The sequence below is a fragment of the Pseudophryne corroboree genome, chromosome 4 (assembly GCF_028390025.1).
Source record: "Pseudophryne corroboree isolate aPseCor3 chromosome 4, aPseCor3.hap2, whole genome shotgun sequence".
Taxonomy (NCBI): Eukaryota; Metazoa; Chordata; class Amphibia; order Anura; family Myobatrachidae; genus Pseudophryne; species Pseudophryne corroboree.
In genome coordinates, this window is record NC_086447.1 from 439,098,025 (window position 1) to 439,110,110 (window position 12,086).

Sequence of the window (12,086 nt, forward strand, 5' to 3'; positions counted from 1 at the left end):
AGGAGGACACCTCTGTAGACCCTATATTTGTGACATTAGCATACTGCACAATCTATGACCTAGAAATATCATCTAGTGTTTCTGCTCTGTGCTCTGATTGGGGTATAATGTGGAATTCTAAATGAAACCAACTGAAGGGTTAATTCTTTGCAGGAGATTTAAGGAAAATTGCTTCAGGATAAGAGACATTTGGAATAAAAATGTATAATGAGAAGAATATTACGTGAATGCGCATCGGCCCAGGTTTTTGCTCAGTGGAAAATGCTCAAGAAAACCCGAAACCCTGGTCCAGTGACCCGGGAATCTAACCTGCATAGCTTGCAGAATTGGACCTGGGAGGACCCGGGTAAGGGTGCAGTGTAAACAGGTAAACCCAGGTTATCTAACCTGGGACCCTTGTACAGAATGGGAAGAGCCTATACTTCCAAGCAATGTGTTGACCCTCCGGAGGTTAGGGGCCAACCTGTCAGTACTGCTGCCTCTCTGCACCACACTGAGCAGTGGTGACAGTGAAAGTGAATGGATGCCACGAGCTTATATGTGGTATTCATTCAGTGTACAAAGATGGAGGCTGGGAGAAGCTCAGCAGCTACCAAAGTGCTGAGCTTGCCTCCAGTGTGACATGGAGCACCATCAATGAGAGGGAATGGCCTAGCAGGACCGAGGCAATTCCCTGGGGTCCCGACAAGATGACTGCACCTGTGTGCAGTTTGAATGGCGTTGACACGGGAATATCCTGGGTCTGCACCGCAGTGGGAGTGGTGTAAGTCCCAGGTCTAACCTGGCTTGGAACCATGTTCCAAAACTCAGGTCACACTTGGGACTTTGGTAGAAAATGGGTAATAGTTTTGTTTTATTTGCACTACAGATCAATATCAATATACAATGTCTCAGAGACACTGTTTAATTAGAATATTCCATCTGAATACATTCATTTTATTTAGCAATAATAACACTACTCTTTCTATTTTTAACAGATGGATTTATTTTTCATATCAATTAACCTATGAGCTGACCTTTTATTTGTTATTATAGGAAAGGATATAGAAAGTGAAAAAGAAGAAAGTAACTTAACTCAGAAAGAAACAGTACATTTTAAATCACCTACCTAAATGTGTTTTGCCCATGATTGGATCGCCCAGTGCTATGACTACTTTAGCATTTTGTTTTAGCTTTTGGGTAGTTGTGTCTGCAACTTTATGCTAATGTTAGTATCAGCCCTCACACTGGTGTACAAGCATGTGCCTGACTGTGCAAAGATAAGGACACCCACTTTTATTATCTATAGACAGACCTTTGAAACTTAGTAATTGGTCAGACCTTTGATACTTGCACCAGCCCTATGCCATGTGTAGATTTTCCTTTTGAGTACACCCTAAACTGTGTGCTATTAAGTGTCTATATAATCAACCAGTTTAGCGACATGCCTCCAACACTCCCATAAGGCGGGCCCCGTATATATGCATCTGAATCTGAGCCACCTCCCAATTACTGCCCAGGAAAGCCCAGCACAATTTCACTACATTTCTGATACTGTGTGTCTCAATTGAACTGAAGCTCAGTGCATACATACCGTGTAATCAGAGCTGGCCCTAACCAATATGATGCCCTAGCCAAGATTTTGGCTTGTGCCCACTTGCACAGACGCTAGTTCCACCTCTGACTCTGTACCCCTTTCCCAGCACCATCACCCCTCACCCATAGCAGTCCTCATTTTGGTGCTCCTTCCCCCTATATTTTAAATAGAAACAGTGTGCACATTCAGTGCGCAGCCCAAAACGGGGTGTATTCTTGCTGGGAAGGGGCATGGCCACACAGTACTGCAACTTTATTCACATTATATCATACAATAGTGTCTCTTATTCACATTACACCACACCATATTGCTCTTTATTCACTTTAGACCACACAGTAGTGCCCTTTCTATACGTTTCGCCACCAAGTACTGTAGAACACCTTATAACAGTGGTTCCCAAACTGTGTGCCGTGGCACCCTGGGGTGCCTCGGGACCCTTACAGGGGTGCCCTGGGTTGGTGGTCTATGACCAATTCCAACTATTAATTGTCAATGTAATAGGTAAAAACAAGTGCTGGTGGCTGTCAGTAATAATATATGTGGACAAACAGAAGCAAATCTTGTCCCTCACCATGGCCCTCATTCCGAGTCGTTCGCTCAGTAAATTTCATCGCATCGCAGCGATTTTCCGCTTAGTGCGCATGCGCAATGTCCGCACTGAGACTGCGCCAAGTAAATTTGCTATGAAGTTTGGAATTTTACTCACGGCTTTTTCTTCGCTCAGGCGATCGTAGTGTGATTGACAGGAAATGGGTGTTTCTGGGCGGAAACAGGCCGTTTTATGGGCGTGTGGGAAAAAACGCTACAGTTTCCGGAAAAAACGCAGGAGTGGCCGGAGAAACGGGGGAGTGTCTGGGCGAACGCTGGGTGTGTTTGTGACGTCAAACCAGGAACGACAAGCACTGAACTGATCGCAGATGCCGAGTAAGTGTGGAGCTACTCTGAAACTGCTAAGAGGTGTGCTAATTGCAATATTGCGAATACATCGTTCGCAAATTTAAGATGCTAAGATACACTCCCAGTAGGCGGCGGCTTAGCGTGTGTAACTCTGCTAAAATCGCCTTGCGAGCGAACAACTCGGAATGAGGGCCCATATAACTGAACCTATGGATGACACATAAACAAAATTTACTTCAGTCAATATTTCTTTCTACATTTCTCAAAGAGAAACTTTTGGCCTAGGGGTGCCGTGAAAAAAAAACTAATACTCTAGGGTGCCGTGATTCAAAAAAGTTTGGGAACCTCTGCCTTATAACATAATGCCGCACATTAGCAATGCATTTCATATGCAGATAGAGCTGCAGTCACACAAAGAATATAGGCATGCTGCATATCATTTTAAATCAGCAGAAGCTGCTTGTGCCCCATAGCATTCCAAATGCCCTAGGCAATGCCTAGTTTGCCTATGCCTAGGGCCGGCTCTGCGTGAAATGTAGTGTATGAGTTTATTAGGAACTGTTGGGAACGTACAGTAGCCAAGATCATTTAACAACAAAGACACAATGATGTGCTACCACCAATAAGGTGCGCAAAAAAATAGGATTTTAATACACCTACCGGTAAATCCTTTTCTTGTAGTCCATAGAGGATGCTGGAGTCCATTTAGTACCATGGGGTATAGACAGGTCCGCAGGAGTCTTCGGCACTTTAAGACTTTTTTGCAGCGTGAACTGGCTCCTCCCTCTATGCCCCTCCTCCAGACCTCAGTTTAGAAAATGTGCCCGGTGAGACTGGACGCACGCTAGTGGAGCTCTACAGAGTTCTACTGAAAAATACTTTATTAGGTTTTTTTTATTTTACAGGGAAGCATTAGCTGCTGACACTTTCTCCTGTCGTGAGAATGTGGTGTATGTGGCTACTAACAGTTGTCTCTTTTGCCTGCTACTGCGTTGGGCTGGTTAACAAAAACTGAGCTCCTGTGCACGGAGGCGGGGTTATAGAGGAGGTGGCGCTATGCATTCTGAGAACAGTCAAAGCTTTGAGTCTGTTGGTGCCTCGGCTCAAGATCCTACTCTACACCCAAGTGTCATTCCCTGTGGAGCCCAGTGTACCCCGCAGCAGAAATTGGGGTTATTCAGGTCACATCGCTAATCTATGCAACCGCAATAACGCCGCTGGTGGTGCTAGTGTGCATCCGCAGGTCTCGTCTGATTGACAGGCAGGTATTGATGTGGGGGGCGGGAGTGGCAACTGAGTATTGCGGGGGCGGCAAGGGGAAAACGGGTTGGTCGGCAGCGTTTCACTCAATCAAGAAAATGGTGGCAGACCGCCTGCATATGCAGCCTAGCTGTGGGTGCAGGGGGTTGTCCACAGTTGCTGTAACTGCAACTAAATTGCAGTCGCAGCCACTGGGCAGGCCATTTAGCATGCTGGCCAGCCTTCCCCAGCATGCAACAGAAAGGATTGCAGATTCTGCTTAAAAGCAGAATCTGCAATTCTTACTGAATAAACCCCATTGTGTGCAATGTGCTGCAGTTATAGTGAACGATGGAATGAGATATGTGCATGCACAATCTTTTATGGCTGTTACAAAGAGATTTCACCCTGGCCATCGTACTGACAGGGACGGGTTTAGACCTTGTGGCGCCCAGGGTGAAAAATAGGGGCGTTGCTTCATGGAGAAGGGGCGTGGTCAGTTATGTCACCAGTAGTTGTGCCCTCAGTAGTTGTGTCAACAGTACTGTGCCCCCTGTAGCTGTGCCCACAGTAGTACTGTCCCCAGTACTGTGTCCCCTGTAGAGTTGTGCCCCCTGCAGAGTTTTGCCCCATTAGTATTGCCCCCTGTAGAGTTGTGCCCCCTAGTTGCACCGCTTACAAAAAAAATAATAATAATAATAATAATTCTTACACTCCCCGCTCCTGCTTCCCAACCGCTGCTGCCCTCTGTCTCCGGCCGCTGGCGCCGCTCCTAAGATCTATGGTGTGAAGCTAGAGTGCAGCAGGGAGAAGGCCTCAATCATATGTATATGCTCATGCTGACATCAATGCCATTTGATTTTGACATTTTGTTTGTCTTCACTTTCTAACCTTTAATGTTCCTAAAAGTAAGAAAAATATTTTAAAAATGGAACAAGCAACCTGCATGACTTCTCATCAATCAGCTGCATGACTCAGACCTGAAATGCAGGCACAGGAGGATTCCTGACTCCAGTGTTTCTTTGACAGTGAATGAGAATTACAAAATACCTTTATTACGCAGCTTGTGGGTATGTATGAATGCATTTCCAGGGAAGTCAGAGGAGCTAATCAGTCGCACATGTTTTTTACTGTTTGCACTGGGAGTCAAATTGTCTAGAAACAGCCCTGGGCCTACCTTTTGTGGAAACAAACCCATCAAATCTAACTCAAATCAGTCCACATGGCACTGTGTATCATAGTCCACATGCCATAGTGGACAACAGGCCTGATGGATCAGGGAATAATACTCCACATGGTACTGTATATGATTATCCAGATGACACTATCAAAGGCATCTCTAGAGAGCAGGGGACCCATGTGCAGTCTCCATGTGTGGGCCCCCTTCTCACCTATAGCCGGCCGCCCCGCTGTTAGGGTTCTGAGCACTGAGAGTTCCTGCGCCTGTGCTGTAGACTCTGACACTGTGCCAGAGTCTCTAGTGCTCAGTGCGCTAGCAGCGGCGGTGCCGGCTACGGGAGGGGGCCCACACAGGGTCAAGGTAAGTATAATGTGTGTAGTGCATGACCCAGGGGCCTGTGTGCACCACACACACTGCACCCATTATAGATATGCCACTGGGCACTAAGCATAACAGTCCACAAGGCACAGTGCATAACAGGCCACATGCCCCAGTGCATAATAGTCCAGATGGTATAGCAAGTACTGATTTCAACATTCCTATCGACACCCCCACAAAATACCCTGCCTTTAAACTCCTTAACCTCACATTGTCACTTGGTCTGTCCCAGTGGACCTCCTCTCCAACCCATGTGAACGGGAATTCCCTTGATTTAATCTTTACTCACCGCTGTGGTATTTCTGATTTCTCCAACTGCCTTTTTCCTCCTCTGCTTTCTTTTAATAACTTAACTCTCTCTGCTTCTCCATCACTACTTCTTAAGGTTACCATCACTAAGTGACTGAGACTATCGACACCACTTCTCTTTCCTCCCTGTTTGACTCACTTCTCTCTCCTATTCTCTCGCTCCTGCCCTGAACAAGCTACTTCCCTATACAATGCATCACTTACTTCTGATCTTGACTCTGTCACCCCACCGACCAGTGGCGTAACTTACAGTGGTGCAGCCGGTGCATTGCACCGGGGCCTGGCGACACAGCCGCCGGCATTACAATGAGTCACATAGACTCATTGTACGCCATCGCCACCAGACCTGCGCCCGCTGCCTTTGTCCGCTCTCGGTTCTCCTACTATTAATAATCGGTAGTCTAGCCGGTGAGGGAGGAGGGGACGTTCTTCCCTCTCCTCCCCTCTATCAAACACCTCTTCCCCTCTCTTTCAAGGGCCCACAAACTTACCAGTGGCATGCATGCCCTGGACGTCAACCACTGCTGGTAATAAGGGTGAGGAGGGGACGCTCTTTCATCTCCTCCCCTCTACAGCGCCTCAGCCTCACAGAAGTGCTGCTGCTGGCACTGAGTGGCGTTCCCCTCCGATGGGGAGGGAGGGGCTGCTCTCTCAAGCCCCTCCCCACCCCAGTCAGTGCAGCAGTAGCTGTTGAATATAGAACAGTCTGTCCAGAGGGGGAAGAGGGGAAGCAATCTCAGCACCTCCCCCTTCCTGTTTATATTCCGCCCACTCACCTTGGCTTCCTTTCCCTCTCTCTGTTTTCGGGAGCGGGGATCTGACAGCGTCACACATGTGACTGTCCCCGGGGCCTGTCATAATGGAAGGGAAGGAGGAGCTTCAGATCATGCACTGTGAATGTGTGTGACTGCCACAGACAGTCAGCCATTTCCCTGCGCAGCAGCAGCCCCTGGTAAGAAATAGATGGATTTACATGTTTTTCTTATGTGCATATGTGACTGTAAAAACAAACATGTTTATTAATCGGTATTTAAAAAAAGGTTTTCTTCTGTGCAGCATCGCTTGTGGCGGGTGTCAGTGGCAGAATTTATTTTTCTTTTTTTTTTGAGTTCGTAAAAGTGCTTGGTTTCATCTCCTGCCTGTTTCTATATTTTGCATCATTGCTACCTGTTAGGGGTCTCCCTTATTCCATTTCCACACACCTCATGAATGAGAGGCTATACACAATTCAGATCATGGAGCCGGATGTAATGCAGTGCAAGACAGCCGGACCTCCGAGATTCCGGCAGAATTCATAAGTTTTTTTTAAAGTAGCAAATATTTACAAGGCAAAACCAGTTTAGTTTTGCCGTGTTAATGATTGCCATACATGTTCATCCGGGATCTCAGAGCTTTGGCTGTCTCGCACTGCATTACGCCTGGTCCCATGGGTTGAATGTATAGCCTTTGTCGCTAATAAAGATTGAGCTATATATCTTATCGTAAGCTTGCGAGCATGGCCCTTCTACCTCTATTGCTGTATGTTATTACCCAGTTTTGTTTTATCACTTTGTTTTATCACTTTGTTTTCCAATTGTAAAGCGCAACGGAATTTGCTGCACTATATAAGAAATGGTTAATAAATAATATACATATATTCCTAAAATAAACAGGGCGCGCAGATAGTGCAGTATCATTTTAACAAACTGAATACTTTTAGGAGTACCCCACTGAGGCCAGTGCCGGAGTCTGACGTAAGAGAACTTGGTCCTTAATGACAGTCCCTTTGAGAAGCCAGTTTTCATGTTTAATACGTATGTGCATATCTTGAGTACAGTATAGGGTTTTTAAAATGATACTGCACTATCTGCGCTACCTGTTTATTTTAGGATCACATGCTACCCTTGGGGAAGGGTAAAGAGGAGAGCAGCAAAGGTTGCAGTAAATAAGGATTTTATTGCTGTTGTTTATGGTGCCACAAGGGATCCACAGTGCCAATTACAGAATACATAAACAAGAAAAAAAAAAGTTTGAGCCAATATAGGACAAGTACAAGGTATACACAGAAAACCAAGGGTTAGGTGCCATCAAAGGCTGTATTGAATTTACTATGATTAAAGCATGGCATACACCATACAATTTTCTGTCAGATAATCTGCCGGAACTGGCTGGTTGGAATACGAATCTGGTAAAGGATGAGAGCAAATGACAATCGACCACTTACTCCCAAACAGTGGAATATGGACAAAAACTGTAATTTATACAATTTGGTTAAATCTGTGATTTAACCAATCTGTCTGAACGACTGTTTTTGTTAATTTTTGTTTAATTGTTTACTTTTCTGACTTAAAGCTCCTAAATCAGAGGTTTTTAAACTCTGTTGTCAAGGCACCTTAATGTTCCAGGTTTTAAGTATATCAATGGCTCTGCACAGATTGTTAAATCAAATTGACTGAGGTACCAATTAAGGGGGGCATTCAGATATGATCGCTGCTGTGCGTTTTTGCACAGCAGACCATCAGGTACTAACTGCGCTTGCGTATGCACTGCTATGCGCGCGCGTCAGACAGCAACTAAGTGCATCGCTGGTCAGTGATGGGATGGTGCAAAAAATCCGATCGCACGGGCATTCGCAAGGTGATTGACAAGAGGAAACATATATATATATATATATATATGTTTTTATATATGTTATACATGTTATTTTATATATATATATATATATATATATATATTAGCACAATAGGGCCGGCTCTCCTCCGCATATGCACAATTGATCGGGTGCCCCCACAAAAGTTAGCATACGTACAAAGTTCGTAGGTGTGGCACTCCTGATACTGTATAAACAACTCTTACAACCGCATAAAATTCAGCAACGTTTCAGTGCTTGATTTATTGCACTGTCATCAAGCTAAAAGAATACAAACGAGTGCTTACCTTATAAGCATCCCACCATGTGAAATGCTGTTTCCAGAAGCGGGACTGAGCACCCGGCCGGAGCCGCAGTGCAAGTGACGTCACCATTGTGACTCACTACGTGCTCCCATCACCATGGCAGCGGATAACCGATGCTATAAATTAATCTGCAAAAAAGGGAAATATATTGTAAAAATAGCACCATATATGCTGAATACACTTTAATCTGCCAAAACCGTTATAGATCAGAACAATGTAGCATGACACAGGACAATACATGATGGATACCGGATAGTTACACTTAAGAGCAAATCCACCTATATAAGATTAAATAAAAAGGGACTATGTAAGGCCTCTACCCTAGCATAGATAATACAGGTTGAGTATCCCATATCCATATATTCCGAAATACGGAATATTCCGAAATACGAACTTTTTTGAGTGAGAGTGAGATAGTGAAATCTTTGTTTTTTGATGTCTCAATGTACACAAACTTTGTTTAATACACAAAGTTAGTAAAAGTATTGTATTAAATGACCTTCAGGCTGTGTGAATAGGGTGTATATGAAACATAAATGAATTGTGTGAATGTACACACACTTTGTTTAATGCACAAAGTTCTAAAATATATTGGCTAAAATTACCTTCAGGCTGTGTGTATAAGGTGTATATGTAACATAAATGCATTCTGTGCTTAGATTTAGGTCCCATCACCATGATATCTCACTATGTTATGCAATTATTCCAAAATATGGAAAAATCCCATATCCAAAGTACCTCTGGTCCCAAGCATTTTGGATAAGGGAGACTCAACCTGTAATAACAAAAAGAAGAAAAAGAAGAAATACAATACCATAGCAATGTAGCGATAAAGCTACCCAGATGCCAGAGAAACTCTAACTACAGTTGTAATTATAGAAAATGTGACAGCCCTGTTAGCAGACCGGTGGGCTGTCATACGTTCCTCAAACGTATGTTCTGTCTTACCAAGGTATGACAGCCCACAGGGGCAAACAATCTGATACACTACGAATCTTGAGTTGCATGTGAGAGTATGTCTGATATCAAAATGTTTGCCTGATAAGGGGTGAAAAAATGTATTTCCAGAGATCATGAAACAACAGGTAAACATACACATTTCAAACAACCCTTCTTACTATGTGAAGTATTAAATGAACTACCCATCAAATCATGTGTTATATTGGTTTTTACTAGATAGTCTCTAAGACTGCGACCTCGCCTATAACTGGCTAGCATTTGGGTAACCTTTATCTTAAGATCAGGTTGCTTTGGATCATAGGCCACAGTTTCTTAGATGTTCTATTAATTCTTTCACTTGCACTGTGATATCGGGTGACCCATGGCATCTTACTATGGAAATTTTTGACATTGACCTGTTTAAGAAGTTTATGTCTCTCCTGCTGAAGAGTTTTATTCTTAGCTTCATGAAGTAATTTGGGGTCATAACCCTACACCTAAACTTCTGCTCCATGATGTTAATCTGTGTCATAGCCACCTCTCTATCTGAATTTACTCTCATTACGCTCAAAAACTGGGAGTATGGTAGTCCCTTTTCTCTGACGTCCTAGTGGATGCTGGGGACTCCGTAAGGACCATGGGGAATAGACGGCTCCGCAGGAGACTGGGCACATCTAAAGAAAGCTTTAGGACTATCTGGTGTGCACTGGCTCCTCCCCCCATGACCCTCCTCCAAGCCTCAGTTAGATTTCTGTGCCCGGCTGAGCTGGATGCACACTAGGGGCTCTCCTGAGCTCCTAGGAAGAAAGTATATGTTAGGTTTTTTATTTTCAGTGAGACCTGCTGGCAACAGGCTCACTGCACCGAGGGACTAAGGGGAGAAGAAGCGAACCTACCTAAGTGGTGGTAGCTTGGGCTTCTTAGGCTACTGGACACCATTAGCTCCAGAGAGATCGAACACAGGACCCGACCTCGTCGTCCGTTCCCGGGGCCGCGGCGCCGTCCCCCTTACAGAGCCAGAAGCAAGAAGGTCCGGAAAATCGTCGGCTGAAGACTTCTGTCTTCTCCAAGGTAGCGCACAGCACTGCAGCTGTGCGCCATTGCTCCTCATGCACACCACACACTGCGGTCACTGATGGGTGCAGGGCGCTGGGGGGGGGGGGCGCCCTGAGCAGCCATATTAACACCTTGGCTGGCGAACTGACACCATATATACAGCCCCTGGGGCTATATAGGTGTTTATTAACCCATGCCAGAACTTTTACAATAGCGGGAGAAAGCCCGCAGAAAAAGGGGCGGAGCCATCTCCCGCAGCACACTGGCGCCATTTTCCCTCACAGCTCCGCTGGAGGGATCGCTCCCTGGCTCTCCCCTGCAGTCCTGCACTACAGAAAAGTGTTAAAAAGAGAGGGGGGGGGGCACAAATTAGGCGCAGTATAAATATATTATGCAGCTATAACAGAAAACACTCTCTATAGGTGATATCCCTGTGATATATAGCGCTCTGGTGTGTGCTGGCACACTCTCCCTCTGTCTCCCCAAAGGGCTTTGTGGGGTCCTGTCCTCTGTCAGAGCATTCCCTGTGTGTGTGCTGTGTGTCGGTACTGCTGTGTCGACATGTATGATGAGGATAATGATGTGGAGGCGGAGCAAATGCCTGTGAATGGGATGTCACCCCCTGCGGGGTCGACACCGGTGTGGATGGACTTATGGAAGGAATTACGTGACAGTGTCAACTCCTTACATAAAAGGTTTGACGACATAGGACAGCCGGCTTCTCAGCTTGTGCCTGTCCAAGCGTCTCACATGTCATCAGGGGCACTAAAACGCCAGCTACCTCAGATGGCAGACACAGATGTTGACACGGATACCGACTCCAGTGTCGACGACGATGAGACTAGTGTACCTTCCAATAGGGCCACCTGTTACATGATTGAGGCAATGAAAAATGTATTACACATTTCTGATAATACCCCAGATACCACACAAAAGGGTATTATGTTTGGTGACAGAAAACTACCAGTAGTTTTCCTGCATCTGAGGAATTGATATGAGGTGTGTGAGGAAGCGTGGACTTCCCCCGATAAGAAATTGATAATTTCTAAGCAGCGTACCCTTTTCCGCCAGAGGATAGGTCACGTTGGGAAATACCCCCTAGGGTAGATAAAGCGGTTACACGCTTATTAAAAAAGGTGGCACATCCGTCTCCGGATACGGCCGCCCTGAAGGACCTGCTGATAGAAAGCAGAAAACTACGCTTAAAGCTATATACACACACACGGGCATTATATTGAGACCTGCTATTGCCTTGGCATGGATGTGCAGTGCGGCAGCTGCGTGGTCAGATTCCCTGTCGGATAATATTTATACTATAGATAGGGACAATATTTTGCTGAAAATAGAGCATATAAAAGACGCTGTCTTATACATGCGTGATGCACAGAGGGATATTTGCCGACTGGCATCACTAATAAGCGCTATGTAAAACCATTGCCGCCAGACGGGGGTTATGGACTCGGCAATGGTCGGGCGATGCCGATTCAAAACGGCACATGGAAGTTTGCCCTAGACGGGGGTGGAACTGTTTGGGGAGGGTCTTTCAGACCTCGTTTCCACAGCTACGGTTGGGAAATC